The sequence below is a fragment of the Danio aesculapii genome, chromosome 6 (genome assembly GCF_903798145.1).
Source record: "Danio aesculapii chromosome 6, fDanAes4.1, whole genome shotgun sequence".
Lineage (NCBI taxonomy): Eukaryota > Metazoa > Chordata > Actinopteri > Cypriniformes > Danionidae > Danio > Danio aesculapii.
The window spans coordinates 51,087,748-51,108,303 of NC_079440.1; the positions used below are offsets into that span (position 1 = coordinate 51,087,748).

At 35.6% G+C, this 20,556-nt stretch overlaps 1 protein-coding gene across 1 annotated transcript in view; it reads left to right on the forward strand.

The window, feature by feature from the left end:
- Positions 1-20,556, forward strand: part of tafa3a (TAFA chemokine like family member 3a) — a 219,693-nt gene that overhangs the window by 148,097 nt on the left and 51,040 nt on the right. The window lies entirely within an intron of this gene.

Below are 20,556 nucleotides of genomic sequence, written 5' to 3' on the forward strand. Positions count from 1 at the left end.
TATAGCGGCGTGATTTGGTAAAAAATCTAATGCTTGTGAATGCATTATTTACACTTTTAAATCACATTGCTGTGCTTGTTTTGTAGTTCTCGTATTGTTCTTACAGTATAAGCCATGTGGTTAGAGCTGTCTCAGAGGAATGATTTCTCTTTTCAAATAGCAGTCATTAATTTAAGCCAATTGATAGTTTTCACATGACGTCACACCATTAGGGGAATGCTCCCCTGGTGGGCAAAACATTGCTATCTCCCGCTGACCACCAAGCCACAGGCTGAGTGATTTCTCTTTTTTTAGCCAAGAAGCCAGATAATTGTTGTGCAATAAGATGTAGCATTACTAACCGATGAGGAGACATGCCTAGGCTTTGCTTATACATAATTCCCTCATAGAAAGAACAACCAAACAGTATAAATGAATGGATTTGTGCCTAATGGAAGCATAATTAACCAATAACAAAATATGGTACCTACAGGGCTTGACATTAAATTTTTTGATCACCAGCCACCGTGGCTGGTAGTTTTCCAACATTGCTAGCCACTCGCCATTTTCACTAGCCACAATTTTGTCGTTGGGAAAATATATTTTATATGCAGAAATTTGACTTTTGACATGCTAAAATTACTTGATTTAGACTTTGTGTTATTTATACATACCTCCTCATTCATTTCTCTATTTTTGTGTATAAACCTGCTTAATGTGCATGAGAAAATGAGTTGTGGTTTCATAGTGTCGCATTTCAATTGGTTTTTATTTCACAAGTCTTTTCAGGGCTCAACACTAAGGATTAACCAAATTTATCTCTGACCACATCAAAAATAAATAAATAATTATTTCTCATAGCCACAAATGTTAAATAACATGTCAAAACATGCCAAATATAGCTGTATACATGCTCTTTTTATTCAACAAAACCTTTCTTTAAAAAAATAACATTAAAAAAATTATTATTGCCATTTATCTTAAACTGTGCACAGAAGCCTAGTCTGTCCAAGCTAAAGTTCTCTCAGATCACAAGTTAACTACACGTATGGGAAGTTAATCTCATATTAAAGCAATGTTATTGTAAAAATGCTAATTAAACCATATTAACAAAAATAACCCTAAGCAAAAGAAAGCAGGTGAAAAACATACCATGTGTGATAATGAAAGGATGATCACACGCACACGGATAACATTAGTCCCATAATTTTTTGTGTTCAAAGAATAGTTAAAACAAAACCAACAACCGCTGCTGCTTACAAAAAGGCTTTTGGAAGCAGCAGGACTGTGGGTGCACGAGCATCACTTTTTGTCCAGTCGGTTTCAAACAGAACCAATCGCACCAGTTGCGTTTCCAGGCATAGTTGCTTCGCGCTAGAAAACGGGAGCGCGCATGCTTTTTAAACAGTCGCGTGCATCACATCACCTGTGCGAGCGAGTGATCATCCTCTCACTCTGTATTCACCTGCTTTCTTTTGCCCGCGCGAACGCTATTTTTGTCGGTCATGCTGCTTCTCGATTCTTAGATGACATTTGCACGTATATTGGGCCATCTTTATTGTCTACCCCTGCTTTTAAGAAAACTATCATTTAAAAATGATCTTCAACCAGCCAATGTAGCTAGTGAGAGTGGTTGTCTAACCCGCCAAAGCTGAAATCTACCCGCATTTGGGGGGTTGGCGGGTGTTAATGTAAAGCCCTGGTTACCTGTAACTGTCAGTGCATTTGTATGCTTTTTATACAGTTTCTATTCTAATTTGCAGGTTAAGTGCAATTAAAGAGCCCCTATTTTGCATCACAAAAGGTCATATTTTGGTTTTGGGGGTTTCCAACAACAGGCTGATATGCATGCAAGGTCAAAAACACTTTCATTGTCTTATAATATCCATTTATTTTTACCTAATTATCCCAGCGACTCCCATTTGATACGTTCAGCGATTCATTTGTTCCCAAACCTCTGCTTTGTGTGAAGCTAATCTCCTGTGATTGGCTCGATGACCCAGTCTGTTGTGATTGGTCGGTTAGGTTCAGCGTGAGACAGAGAGAAATGCCCACCACGGCTATGAAGTACCAGAGAGTATTTGAGAACCCAATGCAGGAATCCATTAAAGTAATGCTGTTCAACACCAGCATATTACTCTTCTCCTAACACTAACATTACAAGCACTGATCTATAACAGACAAGCCACATGGAGCGGTTACGAGTTACAACTACACAAAATGAGGCAACAGTTTTAATAACACTTACAGGTTATGATCCGGAGGAAGAAGAAACTGGTCCATACGAACTGTAACAGTTACTGACAAAGTTCCTTGTCAAAGTCTGACAAAGTCCCACACATAATAGTCTCTGCTGCTCCTTCAATAGCAAACGGCAGGTGAATCCTGCGTTTCAGTGTAAGTTATTGTATCAAAAATCTGAAAAGTTACGGGAGCAAACACAGCACTAGGTTGGCTATACTGTGGTATTGTTGTGAAAATTTACTTTAACCCTTTATTTCCCATAGCTGAATCTCCATCTGTCAGTGATTGTCATCTTCGCATCATGATCTGTGATCTCCCGCGCTCCGCTAGGGTCTGAAGGGAAAGGCGCGTTCACGTTTTACCTTAACCAGTACTTCATATTTGGTGATCTACCATGTCGACGTCGATGCATTCAGGCAAAAGATCCGGACCCAACACGATTCATTTATTCGACTGAATCGACTATTTTGGTAAAGAATCAATATTTTCAAATGGAGTGCGCTTTCAGATTTAACCATCAGCTAGATGTTTTCATTTACTTAGTACTGTGTTACACACTGCCTAGAAGGTCATTTTTAAAAACCCATAATAGGGGCTCTTTAAAGTATTAATTGAAATGTAAAGTATTAATAGCAAAAGTAAATGAATAGATTATTCCTACCAACAAATATTAATATAAGCAAAAGAAATCGACACCAAATATAAAAACAGACACTTACAAGCTATAATGCTGTCACCAATGACTAAATCGCTGAGGAATATTCACAAGATAGATGTAAACATTGCCGATTTGGAGCTCTGGCAGGGACATGAATAACTGAAAAATGGCTGCGGGTGCAGTATATGGATCGCAAGTGCCCACAATAACCATTTGTGATCATGTCTCTGTTTTGTTCTGTTAATATGTAATTCAAATATTCGTAGCTTAAAATAGATGGAATTTTGTGTAGCTGCCATGTCTTCACATAGTTTTTTCCCCACCAGGCCTCCATGCAAGTCACATGACTGAAAACTAGTCTACTGATCACATATTTATATACAAGGAGAACATGGTTTGCATTTTAGGACTGAAAAATGTTATTTGTAACATATTTCTACATTAAAGAGAAATAAAAAATACATTTTTAATATACATGTAAAATAAACTGCTTCAGTGCATGCACTAAATAAACCAGAGCTACACTAATAGAACAAAATAAGGATTACGAATGAGTCAGAAAAAATGGTTGTAATATTTAAAAACTTGTACAAGGCCTATGCACTAAAGCATATTGCAGTAAAGTGAAATATGTATAACTCGCTGCCGTAATAGTTGAAATCAATACTGGTGCATCTGCATAACATATTGCAAAATTAAGAGCATAAATACGACAGAACAAAGATACAAATGAAATACAGAGACTTCTGCGGAGTCTAACAGTTTTCAACTACAGAAATTGAATAATCAAATCTAAAAGTAACACTGCATAATCTTCACTGTATAAATTAAATACAATTCATCTTTGTTAAAGCTATACACGTTATACATCTTTAAGCCTGAAGGTTAAAATGTTAACACACTAACATACCTTAAAAACACATCCAGATGATACACTTTCACACTATTATGTTTAACCCTCCTGTGCACCATTTTAACAGCAGAAACAATCATCTTTATTTTTATGTTTATCTTAAAGTTTGGTGATTTTCTAAAATGGATATTAGAAAAAATCTATTAGATATTAGAAAAAAAAGGCTGTGCACATTTATGGTACTGTTGTCCCTCAGATCATTTTTGACCCGCCAGCTATAAAATAATTTTTACACCACAAAAACTATTCACATACACAGGCACACACATGCACAACCCATCACACACGCTTCCAAACACACAAAATAAGAATCTAATGCTTTAACTTTTATGAATACTGTCTTGATAAAATATTTTTGTACTTATTTAAGTACATTTATCATTAGAAAATACAGTTTTTAGTCTAAAAGGAGTGTTACCTTCTGATTAACCTGATGAAATACTCCACACTGATGAGGAAAAACTTTATAAATAAAAAATAAAATGAAAAAGAGAGAGGCACATGAACAAATAATACAAATTAATGAAGAATATTAAACAAAGCACATGTTTTTAGAGACACCTTTCTTGTTATAACACTCTGAAATGGTATTCAAGTACAGTTCCAATTCTTGTTTAAAAATATAAAATTTGGTTTACATACAGTATATTTACACTTATGTATAAAAAACGTTCCAATAAAGAAAATTCACAGAATTTGTGATGAATAATGAGGTTGTTTCTTCATGATAAATAGATGTAAGGATTGAAATTAAATTTAGATGCTTTATTTTAGAGGTTTAGTGAAAGCGAACGGCTCTGTTAGACATTTTATTGTATTTTTTGCAGTAACTTTCTGGCAGCACTGTTACCGCAACTGCCCCTTTAAAGTAACTTACCTGTTAACGTGTTTTACTGTAGCGGGGCCCTATGGCAATTTCATTTTTTTACAGTAAAATAACTTGACCGCAACTTCTTTTCATGGTAAAATGCCCTTGAACACGTTCAAAATTTACAGTATGACAATTTTTACACTAGTTTTACTGTAATTTATTTACATTTTACACTAGCAGTACCTTTATTCTTCGTATTTACAAATTTTTTCATCAACTGACTCTTGTTTGTCTTCAACTACAGTAGCAGTGCTTGATTACTTTGATTACAGTAGAATACGGCAAATTCCTAATATACAGTAAGTTACTGTAAAAATTTTAAGATGTCCCACATTGCAGTGCATATAACAGAAGTCAACTTTAAAGAATGTATGTGGTATTTTACAGGGAATTTTTGCAGTAAGTAACTAAAATTGCAGCAAAGTCTAAGGCTGCGTTCACACCAGACACAGCACTCGTGAATAAATCGAGCTATTCCCGTGAAAATAGATGCGTGAACATTTTCGCTTCATTCCTGCGTCAAATTCACTTCACAATAGATGCGGATTCATGTTATGGGCAGGGCTTCTGTCTGCCCGGTGACTCTAGCTTTGTTGCTAAATGGCTAACATGTATTTTATTGAGTAAGTAAGCTGTGCTTTATGTGCTTTAGGAAGGCTGAAAAACAGTGTAGATTAGTTCGGCACCATGTCTGAGTCCACTAGAACCTTTCAGAGTTGCACCCAGCTCTATGATATTATTAACTCCTCCAGAAACTATACCTGGATGATGGAGGCTTTCAGCGGTGCTTCAGACTGAGCCGAGCCCAGTTTGATGAACTGTTTCCAGTGTCTGCAAGAGGATTTTCCCCCGGGACACCAACAACAGGCGCTAAGTCATAATCACTTCCTTACAAGAGTAAACTCCTGATTGGTTAATGCAGCACAAATGTCCGCTGAAGTTGAGATTTTCAAAGGTGCAAAACAATCACCTTGCGCCATTTCATTCGTGTGAATCACTTTATTCACATGAATCGCTTCATTTGTGCGAATCACATAATTCGCGGCACCTCATTTACGTAAATTGTGCCGCAGAATGTCTATTTGCATCTTTGCATTGATGTAACATGTAAATCTTTCGCGCATGACGCTTTATCTGCGTCTGGTGTGAGCGCAGAGTAACAGTGTATGTATAAACAATTCTAAGACAACAAGAGGGTTAAACTTCACGATGAATTCAACAATATGATTATTTCTACATGGTCAACTTTGATTGCTATGCCTATGCCATAAAGGGCAACCCAATGCTCATTGTAGAATCCATTGAGACATGAAAAATTAAAAAAAACCCTGTCTCAATGAGAAGGCACGGTTAGTTCAGTGAAGCCCAGTTTCAGTCCAACAGTGCCGCCAGAGGAGAAGGTGCCAGATTTGTCACTGACATTTCATTGCAAGAAGAAAGCGACAAAGTGAAGGAGAAGGAGAACCCAGGGCGAAAGGTGGAAGATGTGAATACACATTGCAATAATAAGACCCTGTCCATAGGGGCCGAGCAGCAAACATTCGCCAACCAGGAGGGAAAAGAGAAAATGGTGTTCAAGCACGTAGCAAACAGACCCGATTAGCCGGGTATATATCCTGGTCCTCTTTCTCTTTCTCTATACGCCAAAAGCCACAAAGACCCATTGGGGACAAAGCCAAGCAACAGCTCCAATTAATCTCCTGTTATCGAGTCAAAGGCCGACTCTAAATAAAATCATGCAGCTTTTCAGGCACGGCGACAAAGATAGCAACAAGTTTAGGAGGGCCCATCCTTCTCCCGCCGGATGTGTACGTGTGGTAGAAAGGATGATTGATTACAGCATGAGTTGCCCAATCATTCACCCTGCGGTGGGGAGAGACTGGCTTTCCAGCCCGACGCCCGTTCTTCGGCTCCAGGCAAGCACAGAACTAATCACAGAGTAACTCCCAGCGGCCCGAGGAGGTCAGGCCAAGGTGTTACCCAGTAAACAAACCTCTTTAGCCCTGCTGTTTAAGAGAAGTGTGGGCCTCCTGCTGCTGTGGAGAGTCAAGCTCTTAGCGCACCCTTAAGAGAGCACAGATCAGCCCAATAATGCCACGGGGACCACAGCAATGCCAGGACTCATTAGTTAGTCATGGGAGGGGGAGAGAGAGAGGGTGAGGGTGGGAGGTGGGAGGGAAGGATATGGCAACAGATGAGAAAAAAGAGGGAGACCAAAGGCAAGGGGAAATGAGAGCAAACCTGGCAACTTTTGTAAATAAATAAAAACTAACAGTGTTGTGTTTCGGCAGCATGGTGGTTCAGTGGTTAGCACTGTCACCGCACAGCAAGAAGGTCACTGGTTTGAGTCCCGGCTGAGCAAGTTGGCATTTCTGTGTGGAGTTTGCATTTTCTTCCTGTGTTCGCGTGGGTTTTCTCCGGGTGTTCCGGTTTTCCCCACAGTCCAAAGACATGTGCTATAGGTGAAGTGGGTAAACTAAAATGATCATAATATATCAGTGCGTGTGTGAATACGAGAGTGTATGGGTGTTTCCCAGTACTGGGTTGCGGCTGGAAAGACATCCTTTGCATAAAACCTATGCTGGAATAGTTGGTGGTTCATTCCGCTGTGGCGACCCCTGATAAATAAGGGACTAAGCTGAAGTAAAATGAATGAATGAGTGTTGTTTCAACTTCAATTACAAAAAAATTTCACATACACAGTCGTACACAGTATGATATGCAGTAAAATGCTAACACAACCACTCATGACTTGTTAAAATAATAACCACAATAATAAAAATAATAATGATAACAATAAGAATCTAAATTATGGAGAAATAGGAGTTGTGCAATATAAAATTAGAAAAACATTCATCATTCATTCATTTTATTTTTCGGCTTAGTCCCTTTATTAATCTGGGGCCGCCACAGCGGAATGAACCGCCAACTTATCCAGCATTTGTTTTACACAGCAGATGCCCTTCCAGCTGCAACCCATCTCTGGCAAACATCCATGCACACTCATTCACTACGTACAATTTAGCCTACCTAATTCACCTGTACCGTATGTCTTTGGACTGTGGGGGAAACCGGAGCACCCGGAGGAAACCCACGCGAACGCAGGAAGAGCATGCAAACTCCACACAGAAACACCAACTGACCCAGCTGAGGCTCGAAGCAGCGACCATCTTGCTGTGAGGCGACAGCACTACCTACTGCGCCATTGTGTCACCTTAGAAAAATATAACATTATAAAAAATATATATAAAAAAATAAATAATTCAAATATACAAATATATAAAAAGACTTTATATATAGAGTATGTGGCTGTAGAAAAAAATACAAAGTATAAAAATATAATTATATAAATATAAATTAAATATAAATATATAATTACCCTAACCTGCCTAGTTAACCTTATTAAACTAATTAAGCATTTAAATGTCACTTTAAACTGTATAGAAGTGTCTTGAAAAATATCTAGTCAATTGTTATTTACTGTCATCATGGCAAAGATAAAATAAATCAGTTATTAGAAATGAAATATTAAAGCTATTATGTTTAGAAATGTGTTAAACAGAAAAAAAAACAGTGGGGCTAATAATTCTGACTTCAACTGTAAAAGAAATCTAGACCTTACACTGTAAAAAAGTGTGTTTAAACAACTCAGATCAGATGATCAACAACGAGATCAGATGTGTGCAAGTAGTGTGATGTTATCCTGACACAGACTCCATAAGTGCCTGTAAACTAAAGTGTGCAACCCTTGCCCCACCATTGAGTTCTTCTGATTGGTTCACCACTTTGGAACTGATTGAGTGTTTGTATATGGAAAAACAAATATTGAACACAGTACAATTTTTCTTTCTCATCACTTCGTAATGTATAACTTTTTATATTTTGCAGCATGAAACTAACCTTCTAGCTAACTTCTAGATGGACCATAGTCCAAGCTCAAAGTGTCTTTTTTCCAATGATACCTAATTTTTGTTTGTAGCTCACTGGGGTCAAGAACTGTTATTTAAAGGTGTAAATCTCCAGTAGTGAGTGCTGGTTGACAGGTTAAATAAATAGTTTGAACAAACAGCAAATATCATCTTTTTTTGGTGTATACTGTATGTGCGGTTTAAAACAGTATTTTTTTACTCAACCCCCTATAGAATGCCATTTTGGACATTATTTGTTTTAATTATTAATTACCTGAATTATTTGGTTTATTATAAAAAATTAATAAATTATAATTATTATTAATTATTCAGTGTTTCCCCTAGGTTTACAGTTTTGAGGTGGGGTAGAGGGATTGGATGTGCGCCGCAGCTGTTCAGACTGACATCGACACAAACACAAGGAGTAATGGTGTTAATTTGTTTCTTTTAATGACAGCAGTAAATAACTAAACAATTATTTGAACTGTACAACCAAACAAGCTGAAAATAAACATTTATTTTTATATCTTTTTTTATCCACAAAATGTGCAGCTTTTGTCACTGCAGTGCATCTTTCTGGGCTTCTGGAAGAACATTTTCAGAGCTTCTTGTTATGGAAAGTCAGAAATGCCTGGCCCATTTATTGAGATCCCCATGCAAGCTGCAAGATGTTCTCCTTGCAGCCTATTGCGAATGTTTGTCTTGACCTGCAATTACATTCACCATTCAAATTTAGCTTAAACCAGCAAATGCTGTTGTAAAAAGTGTTTATTACCTTGTTTATGGTTGAGAAGTCACCCTCACAGTTTACACTGGGACAGTCAGGGCAATAGAAGCTATTTTAAACTCAGGGTTTTCGCTGTGTCTTAAAAAGTCTTAAAAGTCTCAAATTTAAAAATCGAAATTTTAGGCCTTAAAAAGTCTTGAATTGGCTGTTCTAGGTCTTAAATATTTTTGCACAGGTCTTATTTTTCCGATATCCATATAACGCTACATCTAATGCTCAATTAAATCCTTTTTTGTCGTTGTTGCTTGGTTTTCGTGGTGTTGTAGTTTTTTATTTCACTAGTCCAATTGTAATTTGCAGTATTACAACTACAAATGAGACCAACATGCTATAGCCAATCCGCTTTCTGTTATTGAACTCCGTGTGCGCGACAAATGTGACATCATCGCTGTGTTTGCTGAGGTTCGATTTGGCTGTGCGCAACATAATTTCGGCTGGCGGAGCTCATGAAATGTTTTGAGACTCTGGTAAACAGTGCGCGCGGTGTCGCATTTGATTTGAGTTGAATATGAAACACTTTGAAGAGATTTTGTCTGAAACAGGTATGACTGTACAGACATCTTTATGATCCGTCCATGCGTGATCGGGAGAACCAGATGACCAATAATTCTTGGCTAGAAATTGCAACAGCCGTGGAAAAGGATGTTTGTTTTAGTTTGTTAAAACAAAAAAGAGGCCATGACAAAAGTGGAGACCCAAGTGGTTGTAATATTACAGAATATGTTTTTTTCACCATTCATAACATTTTACACTCATGAATATATTACAATTTTGAATTTAAAACAATTTACAAGTTACAAACTAAAATGAAGGAACAGATTATTTCTTTGATAACTGGAAAGGAAAATTTGTACATCAGTTTACAATATACTGATGCCCAATTACTAGGCTTTATTGGTGATAATGGTCAGGAATGTTGGACCATTATTGCCTTTTTAGCTTATAAGTAGAGGACAGAAACTAGCCAGACAGTAATGTGTGAATTGTTGAGTGGGCAAAATAAAAAAACGTCAGTATTTTTTATTAAGTGTACATTTTTTGCTTTTAATTTTGCCATTATAAAAAAATATAATTGTAGAGCAACCCATGTTCTGTTGTCATTAATATTTAACTTTAATAGGTTGAACTGTCCGAGATATGAACTAAAGCAAGTGATGCATCAAAGTTTGATTTAAAAAATCTTGAATGGTTATAAAAATCTTTATAATCATTAAAATAAATTATTAAAAATAACAAAAAACAATTTGTTTAAAAATATTCAATGATATTAATGATATGACCTAGTTCTGGAAACTTCTGTTTACTTCTGTTTATCCGTCTGATTTTACTGTCTGTCACCCCCTGTCATTTAAAAGAATATCTCAATGGCGAACGCATCATGTATTAAAGCCTCGTCTGTTTCGTGAGGCGCGCGATGCGGTGCCTGGCGAAAGTATAAATGAGCCTTAAAATGTTTGTTTGTTTGTTTGTTTGTTTGTTTTTTCTGTAGTTCAACTATGCATCTAACCTGTCTTCAGTACTGTTCAATTTGAATACATTTATTTTACCACAAATTTAGCATTTTCTCTTTATGTGGATGCGTGTTTTTGATATTGTGATATAGGTTATAAATTTAATACTTAATGGTCTTAAAAAGGTCTTGAAAAGTCTTAAAATTGACATGATGATATCTGCAGAAAGCCTGAATCTTAAAAAAAACACTATACTTTAAAACTAGAAAGTGGGCCAGTTTGATTCAAGCGCTATTAGTGCACAAGTACACGACTAGTACATTGATATTAGTATACATACTAAATAAAGTATAATTTTGTACTTGACCTTTGACTTAGTGTGAGAGTCAGAACGGGCGCAAAGTAGACCGGGTGCAGGCGAGAGAGACCAAGTACAGGTGAGAGAGATCGAGTGCAGGCAAGAGAGGCCGAGTATTGGCACGTGAGAGAGACCGAGGGACTCTTTGTCCTGCACCCGGTTTACCTCCACCCATTTGGTCTCTCTCTCGCACGCACACTAGGCCTCTCTGCACCTCTTTTGTCCAGTCTAGCACCTCATAATATGAGACCCGGAGCTGGAGATTTACTCTGGCTGCTACACGCAGAAGAGTGAGTGCTGCCATCACAGTGTTGCCAGATTAGAAATGTCAAAGTATCGTATCAGAACCTTAAAATTATCGTATTTGGAGGAAAATTACCGTACACGAGTCAAACAGAGAGTATACAGCTATTATCTAGACACATAGCGTTTTGACACAACGTGCAAATTACAACAATACGTTGAGGAAAACTAGGCATACCTTAGTGGGAAGGTTCAAACTCCACCTCTGAGTTGCTGTCATGGATGCCGTCATGGAATGCAAAATAGTGCTGGTTGGTTTGAAAGCAGTGCACCATGCCGAATTTTTAACACACTCTGAAGTGTGCATGCTTGTTTTGATAATATTAACTTTGGAAAAAAACACGTTCACATGACGCATTTGAATGGGGAAAAACGTGAACATCAGGGGAAAACTCGCCTGTCCTTCTCACCTTCCTTTACAACACTCATTGTTTTAACATTATTGCTTAAATATCAACCTCAAACTGAAAACTACTGACCTAACCATGGGCACGCGCAGCGGGAGCGTTAACTCGTAAGAGAGAGCCATTCTCCACGTTGATTGGCTGAGAAGAGGTAACATAAGATGAGAAAGAAAACTTGTCTAACTCCACCTACTTGTCTAACTCCTCACAGACAGTGCAGAAAAGATGCAGCTAGATCAATAAGTAAAGAAGCCCGAAGATTACAATGAAATTACTTTTAAATGCCATAAAATTCTGAAATTATGGTACATTATAGAATTTTTCTCATTATTGATCATACAGAGGTCGAAATTATCGTGCAAATATGATAATTATCATATGTCTGGCAACACTGTGCCATCGTCACTCTAATGGGAGCGTTAAAATAATTCTGATATTTTTCTCTTTTCTGTAGGTTGACACGACATCCTAGCCAGCCAAAATTCATGGATGTTACGTAACTTCAATGCAATCTTATCAAAACAACATTGTTATTGCTGTCAGATAACATTCAGTGAGACTATAAGAACAAAAAAATCCTACTAAATTAGTTTTTTACAAGAATAGGGTATATGCTGAAGTATGCTAATAGGACTTTTAATTTGCCAGTAACCTGGGTTAAGCGCTTCCGGTGAACTGAATGCCATTGCAAAATCAACGTGTTTAAGGTCTGTATTTTTTTAAATCAGCGATCTCCACTGGCCGAGTGATATCTGATATAAAGTGGGTCTCAGATTGTACAAGAAGCACTGCATTAAATTACATTTTCCCCGCCATGTCTTTATAATATGAGCATTTATTTTACCCCAGTATATTCAATGGAGCTTCTGCGCTAGCCTGCCGATTCTGACTGGCGCGTGCGAGTAGACGGCTTTTTGTCTCGTTTTATGCTTGAGCAACTAAATGAATGACAAAGTCTGTTTAACTGATTGTATTTGAATTACATTACAACATCGATGCTGTAAAAGGAATCGTATAAAATGGAAAAAAAAAACTCACACTAACAGGTCACCAGAAGTTTATCAGTATGGGAACAGCTCGGCATATACCCTAAATGACAACTCTGAAATTAAAGTGATTAACTTCTGAGAAACTATCGGCCCTGTCAGACGTTGCACGCACTCTCATTCCCATACAGCAGAGTGTCGCTCTGTGGAACTTCACCATGCGTGATTCAGAGAGCAGAAATTTGTACACGCGCGACCATGTACAGACAGAAATGACATGCCGTTGTGTAAATAAGATATTGCATACGGCTGCTTAACTTGTTTATTAAAAGAAATTGTGATATGGCGCTATATAGAAAATAAAATGAACTTGACTTCAAGGGGGTGGGCAGGGCGCCATCCTATTATAATTATGCACTGTTTACCCTAATGTTGTCTTTACTTAAACAATCAAGTAAAGCTGAACATTACTTAAAATTTAGCATTTTGGTCCTGTCACCTAAAAATATGAGTTAATTTAACTTATATACAATGAAAATGCATAAACTTTATGATTTCAAGTATAGCAAGCTCAAAATCACAATTAATCTTTTGAAAAAAATAGGTCGTATTTAATGTAGTCTTGACTGTAAAATTCTAAAATGTGCAACCTTAAGGTCTTTTTTAAATCAGAAAACAAGGCTTCATATATAATTATTCACCATAATGGTAATAAATGGCTACTTATTTTTCTTTTAAACATTTTTTTCATAGTATATAATTACACACACAGAAACACACACTGAGCTGAACAATTTAAGTATAATCTACCAAGCCGGTAAGTTAAATAAACTTAAATATACAAGTTTTGGGAGACTCCGTTGCTCAATTAAATTGAGGCAAATTTTACTCAATTAATTTCGTTCAGTCAACTTATTAGGGTTTTCAGTGTAGGGGAAACACTGATAATTGCTTTTTGATGATATTTTGGCCAATCTGGGCCCAGTTTGTTAAACTTAAAGCAAAAAACTTCTCAGGAAAATATATATATTTTTTCTATTAGCCTACCAATTAATCTTGTTGCTCTCTTGGAGAAACAATTGAGATAATATTTGCCATGTTTATTTCCTGTGTTGGTCTTGAACAAGCTGTTGCATCAATGTAAAATCTCTTCATAGCAATAAGATCATCTTTTGCCGTTGATTAGATGGTAAGTTTCCCCCTCTTCTCCTTAAATAGATGCGTCTCCATATTAATACACAGCAATCAAGCATTTTCTGATTTGTTAGTCAGTAGCTGCAGGGGGAGACTGTGCAACGCATGCTGGAATAATGGAGGCGTGAAAACCACATCGCAAGAGCTGATTATCAGATTTAGTCTGACAGCTGGTCTCTTTTCTTCAGATACACAGCTTAAAGTGATACTCTCTGCAGGTCATGAAGTTACAGATGTAACTGGCTCTGGAAATAAATGTTCGGTTGATGTTAAGATGAAATATGGCCCCAAACTGAATTGAATTATTAAAAACAATGGGATCATTTGAAATTTTCACTCTGCTAGGTTAACATGCACATGCCCACCTACACATTAACATTTGCAGTTGTATAATTACCTGTCTAAATTAATAATGCTTGACATCAAATCAACAAAAGAAAGTTCTAGTTAGCCGGGCATTATTAATAACGAAGATATTATAATTTACTTGAGATTCCTTAAAGTGGAAGTTCACCCAAAATTACAATACTGTCATAATCAACTCATTCTTTTCTTTTTGTGCTTCTTTCTTCTGTTAAACACAAAAGAAGATATTTTGAAGAATGCTGGAAACCTGTAACCATTGAATTCTATAGTATTTGTTTTTTTTTTTCTTAAATTGTAAGTCAGTAGTTACAGGTTAAGCAGATAATTTGAAGAATGCTAGAAACCTGTAACCACTGACTTCTATAGTATTTGTTTTTTTTCCTAAATTGTAAGTCAGTAGTTACAGGTTAAGCAGATAATTTGAAGAATGCTGGAAACCTGTAATCCTTGACTTTTGTAGTATTTGTTTTTTCCTAAATTGTACGTCAATAGTTACAGGTTAAGCAGATATTTTGAAGAATGCTGCAAATTTGTAACCATTGCCTTCTATAGTATTTGTTTTTTCATAATTGTAGGTCAGTGGTTACAGGTTAAGCAGACATTTTAAAGAATGCTGGAAACCTGTAACCATTGACTTCTATAGTATTTGTTTTTTTTCTAAATTGTACATCAATAGTTATAGGTTAAGCAGATATTTTGAAGAATGCTGGAAACCTGTAACCATTGACCCCTATAATATGTTTTTTCCCAAATTGTACGTCAATGGTTACAGGTTAAGCAGACATTTTCAAGAACGCTGGAAACTAGTAACCATTGACATCTATAGTATTTGTTTTTTTCCTAAATTGTAAGTCAATGGTTGCAGGTTTTTATCATTCTTCTAAATATCTGCTTTTGTGTTCGACAAAAAAAAACTTAAAAAGTGAATAAATGTTATTATTTTAGGGTAAACTATCTCTTTAAAGTAATTTTTAAGTTCAATTTAAATTCAATTAGGTTTTCAACTATTGTAGGTTATTTCTATATTCACTTAAACGCTGGCTTGCTCGTCGCTTTGTGCTGAATTTCAACCTAGAGTGGTCTCGTATGCCTACAAGAGAAATCCTGCATGCTTCAGTGCACGCTGTGTAGAATAGCATAGCTATAGCTTGTAACAGTGAAAGAGAAGGAGGAAGACATCTCAACATTTCGGACTGTGACATTTTAGTGTCTGCAGGGCAGGTCAGGGTTTCCTCTGGGACACTGAAACACGTGGAGCACATTTCACAGCATATTGGGGTAAAGGACATGGTGTAGCATTTAAAGATGTTATAAGATAGATAGATGGATGGATGGATGGATGGATGGATGGACGGATAGACAAACCTACATGGATGGATGGATGGATGGATGGATGGATAGATAGATAGATAGATAGATAGGTGGCTCAGGTGGCACAGACAGATAGATAGATAGATAGATAGATAGATAGATAGATAGATAGATAGATAGATAGATAGATAGATAGATAGATAGATAGATAGATAGATAGATAGATAGATAGATAGATAGATAGATAGATAGATAGATAGATAGATAGATAGATAGATAGATAGATAGATAGATAGATAGATAGATAGATAGATAGATAGATAGATAGATAGATAGATAGATAGATAGATAGATAGATAGATAGATAGATAGATAGATAGATAGATAGATAGATAGATAGATAGATAGATAGATAGATAGATAGATAGATAGATAGATAGATAGATAGATAGATAGATAGATAGATAGATAGATAGATAGATAGATAGATAGATAGATAGATAGATAGATAGATAGATAGATAGATAGATAGATAGATAGATAGATAGATAGATAGATAGATAGATAGATAGATAGATAGATAGATAGATAGATAGATAGATAGATAGATAGATAGATAGATAGATAGATAGATAGATAGATAGATAGATAGATAGATAGATAGATAGATAGATAGATAGATAGATAGATAGATAGATAGATAGATAGATAGATAGATAGATAGATAGATAGATAGATAGATAGATAGATAGATAGATAGATAGATAGATAGATAGATAGATAGATAGATAGATAGATAGATAGATAGATAGATAGATAGATAGATAGATAGATAGATAGATAGATAGATAGATAGATAGATAGATAGATAGATAGATAGATAGATAGATAGATAGATAGATAGATAGATAGATAGATAGATAGATAGATAGATAGATAGATAGATAGATAGATAGATAGATAGATAGATAGATAGATAGATAGATAGATAGATAGATAGATAGATAGATAGATAGATAGATAGATAGATAGATAGATAGATAGATAGATAGATAGATAGATAGATAGATAGATAGATAGATAGATAGATAGATAGATAGATAGATAGATAGATAGATAGATAGATAGATAGATAGATAGATAGATAGATAGATAGATAGATAGATAGATAGATAGATAGATAGATAGATAGATAGATAGATAGATAGATAGATAGATAGATAAGATAGATAGATAGATAGATAGATAGATAGATAGATAGATAGATAGATAGATAGATAGATAGATAGATAGATAGATAGATAGATAGATAGATAGATAGATAGATAGATAGATAGATAGATAGATAGATAGATAGATAGATAGATAGATAGATAGATAGATAGATAGATAGATAGATAGATAGATAGATAGATAGATAGATAGATAGATAGATAGATAGATAGATAGATAGATAGATAGATAGATAGATAGATAGATAGATAGATAGATAGATAGATAGATAGATAGATAGATAGATAGATAGATAGATAGATAGATAGATAGATAGATAGATAGATAGATAGATAGATAGATAGATAGATAGATAGATAGATAGATAGATAGATAGATAGATAGATAGATAGATAGATAGATAGATAGATAGATAGATAGATAGATAGATAGATAGATAGATAGATAGATAGATAGATAGATAGATAGATAGATAGATTAGATAGATAGATAGATAGATAGATAGATAGATAGATAGATAGATAGATAGATAGATAGATAGATAGATAGATAGATAGATAGATAGATAGATAGATAGATAGATAGATAGATAGATAGATAGATAGATAGATAGATAGATAGATAGATAGATAGATAGATAGATTTGAGCTCCATTAAGCTGTCTGTGTAAACACATACCAATGCCATTTCAGCTGCTTCCGAGTCTTGTGAAGTGGACAGATGGGTTTGCTGATAATGATTTCACTTGACTGACCTGCAGTACCTTATATAACAACCCTATAGTTCCTTGTTATATTAATTACATGTATGAATAAATGCTGAATAAATATTGGCCATTATATTGGTAAAAATGTCTTTGAAATGATTTGGAAGGTGGCCAAATGTCATAAATATGCTGATTTAGCCAAGTTAGACCTGATATAGAACATTGATGAATGTATAAAACATATTGTATTTACATATTTTGAACAAATAAATGTACATTATTATATTTTTCTTACTCAGGCGAGTGAATGATGGATTTATTTGCTATATGTTGAGCTTTGCAATGGTTACTGTAGTTGGGTAGGCAGAGAGACAGACAGGTAAACAGATATGGTATAAATATCCTCAAGTATTTTAGTATAGTTTGACTTATAGCACTTCACATGACATTTACTGTAATATATGTAATAATTGTTTCAGCTGACGTGTATGGCATTTGCTTTGGTTGATGATTGACACACTATGGTAAAGGTAAAGGAAAAATCAGCTTGTAAGACTCTTAAATGTGAAGTCAGTACCACTGATGAAGCATTGTTAGATTGTGCAGAATAATATAAACTTAAGGTAGGTACTTCCATAAGTTCCATATTGTTTCATACTTACTGCAGTGCTTTAATGTAAAAACACTCCATCCATCTATTAAAAACCGTTGCTAAATCACCAATGTCACTTTAGAGCTAGTATTTGAATGATTCTCTATCGTAATGTCTAAAGTGAAGATAAAACAGGTGATTTTGCTCACATTTTAAGATTATAAGGCATGAAATACCATCAGCATGAAATGCCATCAGTCTACAGAGACTTCCCAGTATTGCTCTGTTGCAATTGGGAGATTAACCCCGAAAATGCCGAAGCAAAGCAAACACTACCAGATTACTAAGCTATAAATACAGCAATACAACATACAAAAGAAAGAGATTCTAAATGACTTAGAATGCCACTTACCAGTTTTAAAATGATTTGATCAGCTGTAGTTAGATTTTTATTTTTTTTTTTGCTGAATTTTTCCTCCCCTAAGGGCTTATTATGCAGTCTCTGTCGCCATCTTGCGGCGGACCGTCAACCGTCTTTGCTCTGCTCAGTACATACCTGTCAACATTGGTATGTGAAAATAAGGGATATGCCCACCATAATAAGGGATTCTCCTGACACCCCCCCCCCCCCTTAAAAAAATCAAAGTCAGTAATGTGTTTTATTATTATTATTTACAAAAGAAAAAAAGTATACATCAGCAGCAAATACATTAGCAAACAGTTCAGCTTATTAAAATTAAAAGCTATTATAATGAAATAGATTCAAGCTCATTATCAATATCAAATCTCATTAGCCGTTTCTTCTCTGTATAACTTACACATTCGGATTAAAGAACAACAAATGAATCTCTTTTTCATTACATTAAATAACAGGTGTCACTTTAAAAATGCACAGATCTAACGTTATAATGAAAGCTTTCGATTGCTTTCCTAACTCTTTATGCTCATTTAGGATGAAATTAGTTGTGTTTGAAAAAAATCCACCAAGATCGATATCTTTAGATATTATTATTATTAATTATGTGTATAAGTCTATTCAAATCCCAAATCCCAGACTTTCGCTCAGCTTTAAATCACGTGTACAGAATCCGATTGGGAAACACCGTCTATTTGTCACTATGGTGTGCGTCAGCTGACAGTCATGCTGCATGTTGCAGTCAGCTACATGATTGTTTTGAGGATTGCATATGAAGGGGAGACGACACCTGTAATTAAAAGGAAAGGGAATCCCACCGTTTTATATTTATTTCAAAGTGTTTTCATGCCTAAACAAAGCGAAAGCACAGAACAGACTCGCATTTAAGAGCAAGGAGCGGCCCCTGGTGGTTCGGCTGTATGGGTTGCGTATAGGGAGGCTCTTTAATGTTCATTTGCCACCCTTCCGAGAAAGACAGAAAATATGGGAGAAATACGGGAAAATACTTTTACGGGATGATAGCGGGATAGAACTGTAAAATACGGGAGAATCCCGGGAAAAACGGGAGGGTTGACAGGTATGGCTCAGTATGACAGGCTAATGTCAGCCGATGCGTTTTTTATTGTGATAAAAGCCTCAGAAATTAACCGCAACAATGAAATTTGAGACCAGCAGAAGCCTATATTAAGCTTATCAAGCCGTGCTTAAATATGTAGTTATTTCAAGTTACAGTTGATGTCAGTGAGTTTGTGTTCCTCTGCATTCAGTTCTTCATCATTATATCTCGTCATCCTGAATATCGCCTGCTCCAACACAAAGTGCTTTAGCCATAACAAGCAGCTCATTAGTAGCCATTGAGACTTTCTGACGGTCAGTCTGTGACTCGAAGCAACATGACTTTTTCTGTTTTGGGTGGCATAAAAGAGGATCATAATGATTTTTACTGATGGAGGCAATTAGCAGAGAAGTGCTGACAGCGGTCTAGCGGCCAGTGCTGAGAGCAGCGTGTTAACATCGTCATCACACAGCTTTTAAAATTACTCGCTGCAGATTTTTTCAAAAGGCTCACATTCATGTGTTCTTGAAACCTGCAATTTTGAGAAAATGTATTTAACAGGTGTTTTAACATCTCAATTTAATATATCTACATTTGATTGAATTTCAGCTTAGTCAATGTGCTTAAATCTTATATTATTAATCTGACAGTGCTTGCAAGTTTACTGTTCAGTATGTAGTTATTATGCAGTTATTAGTTATTAGTGAAAGTCAGAATTATTAGCCCCCCTTTGATTTTTTTTTTCTTTTTTAAATATTTCCCAAATGATGTTTAACAGAGCAAGGAAATTTTCACAGTATGTCTGATAATATTTTTTCTT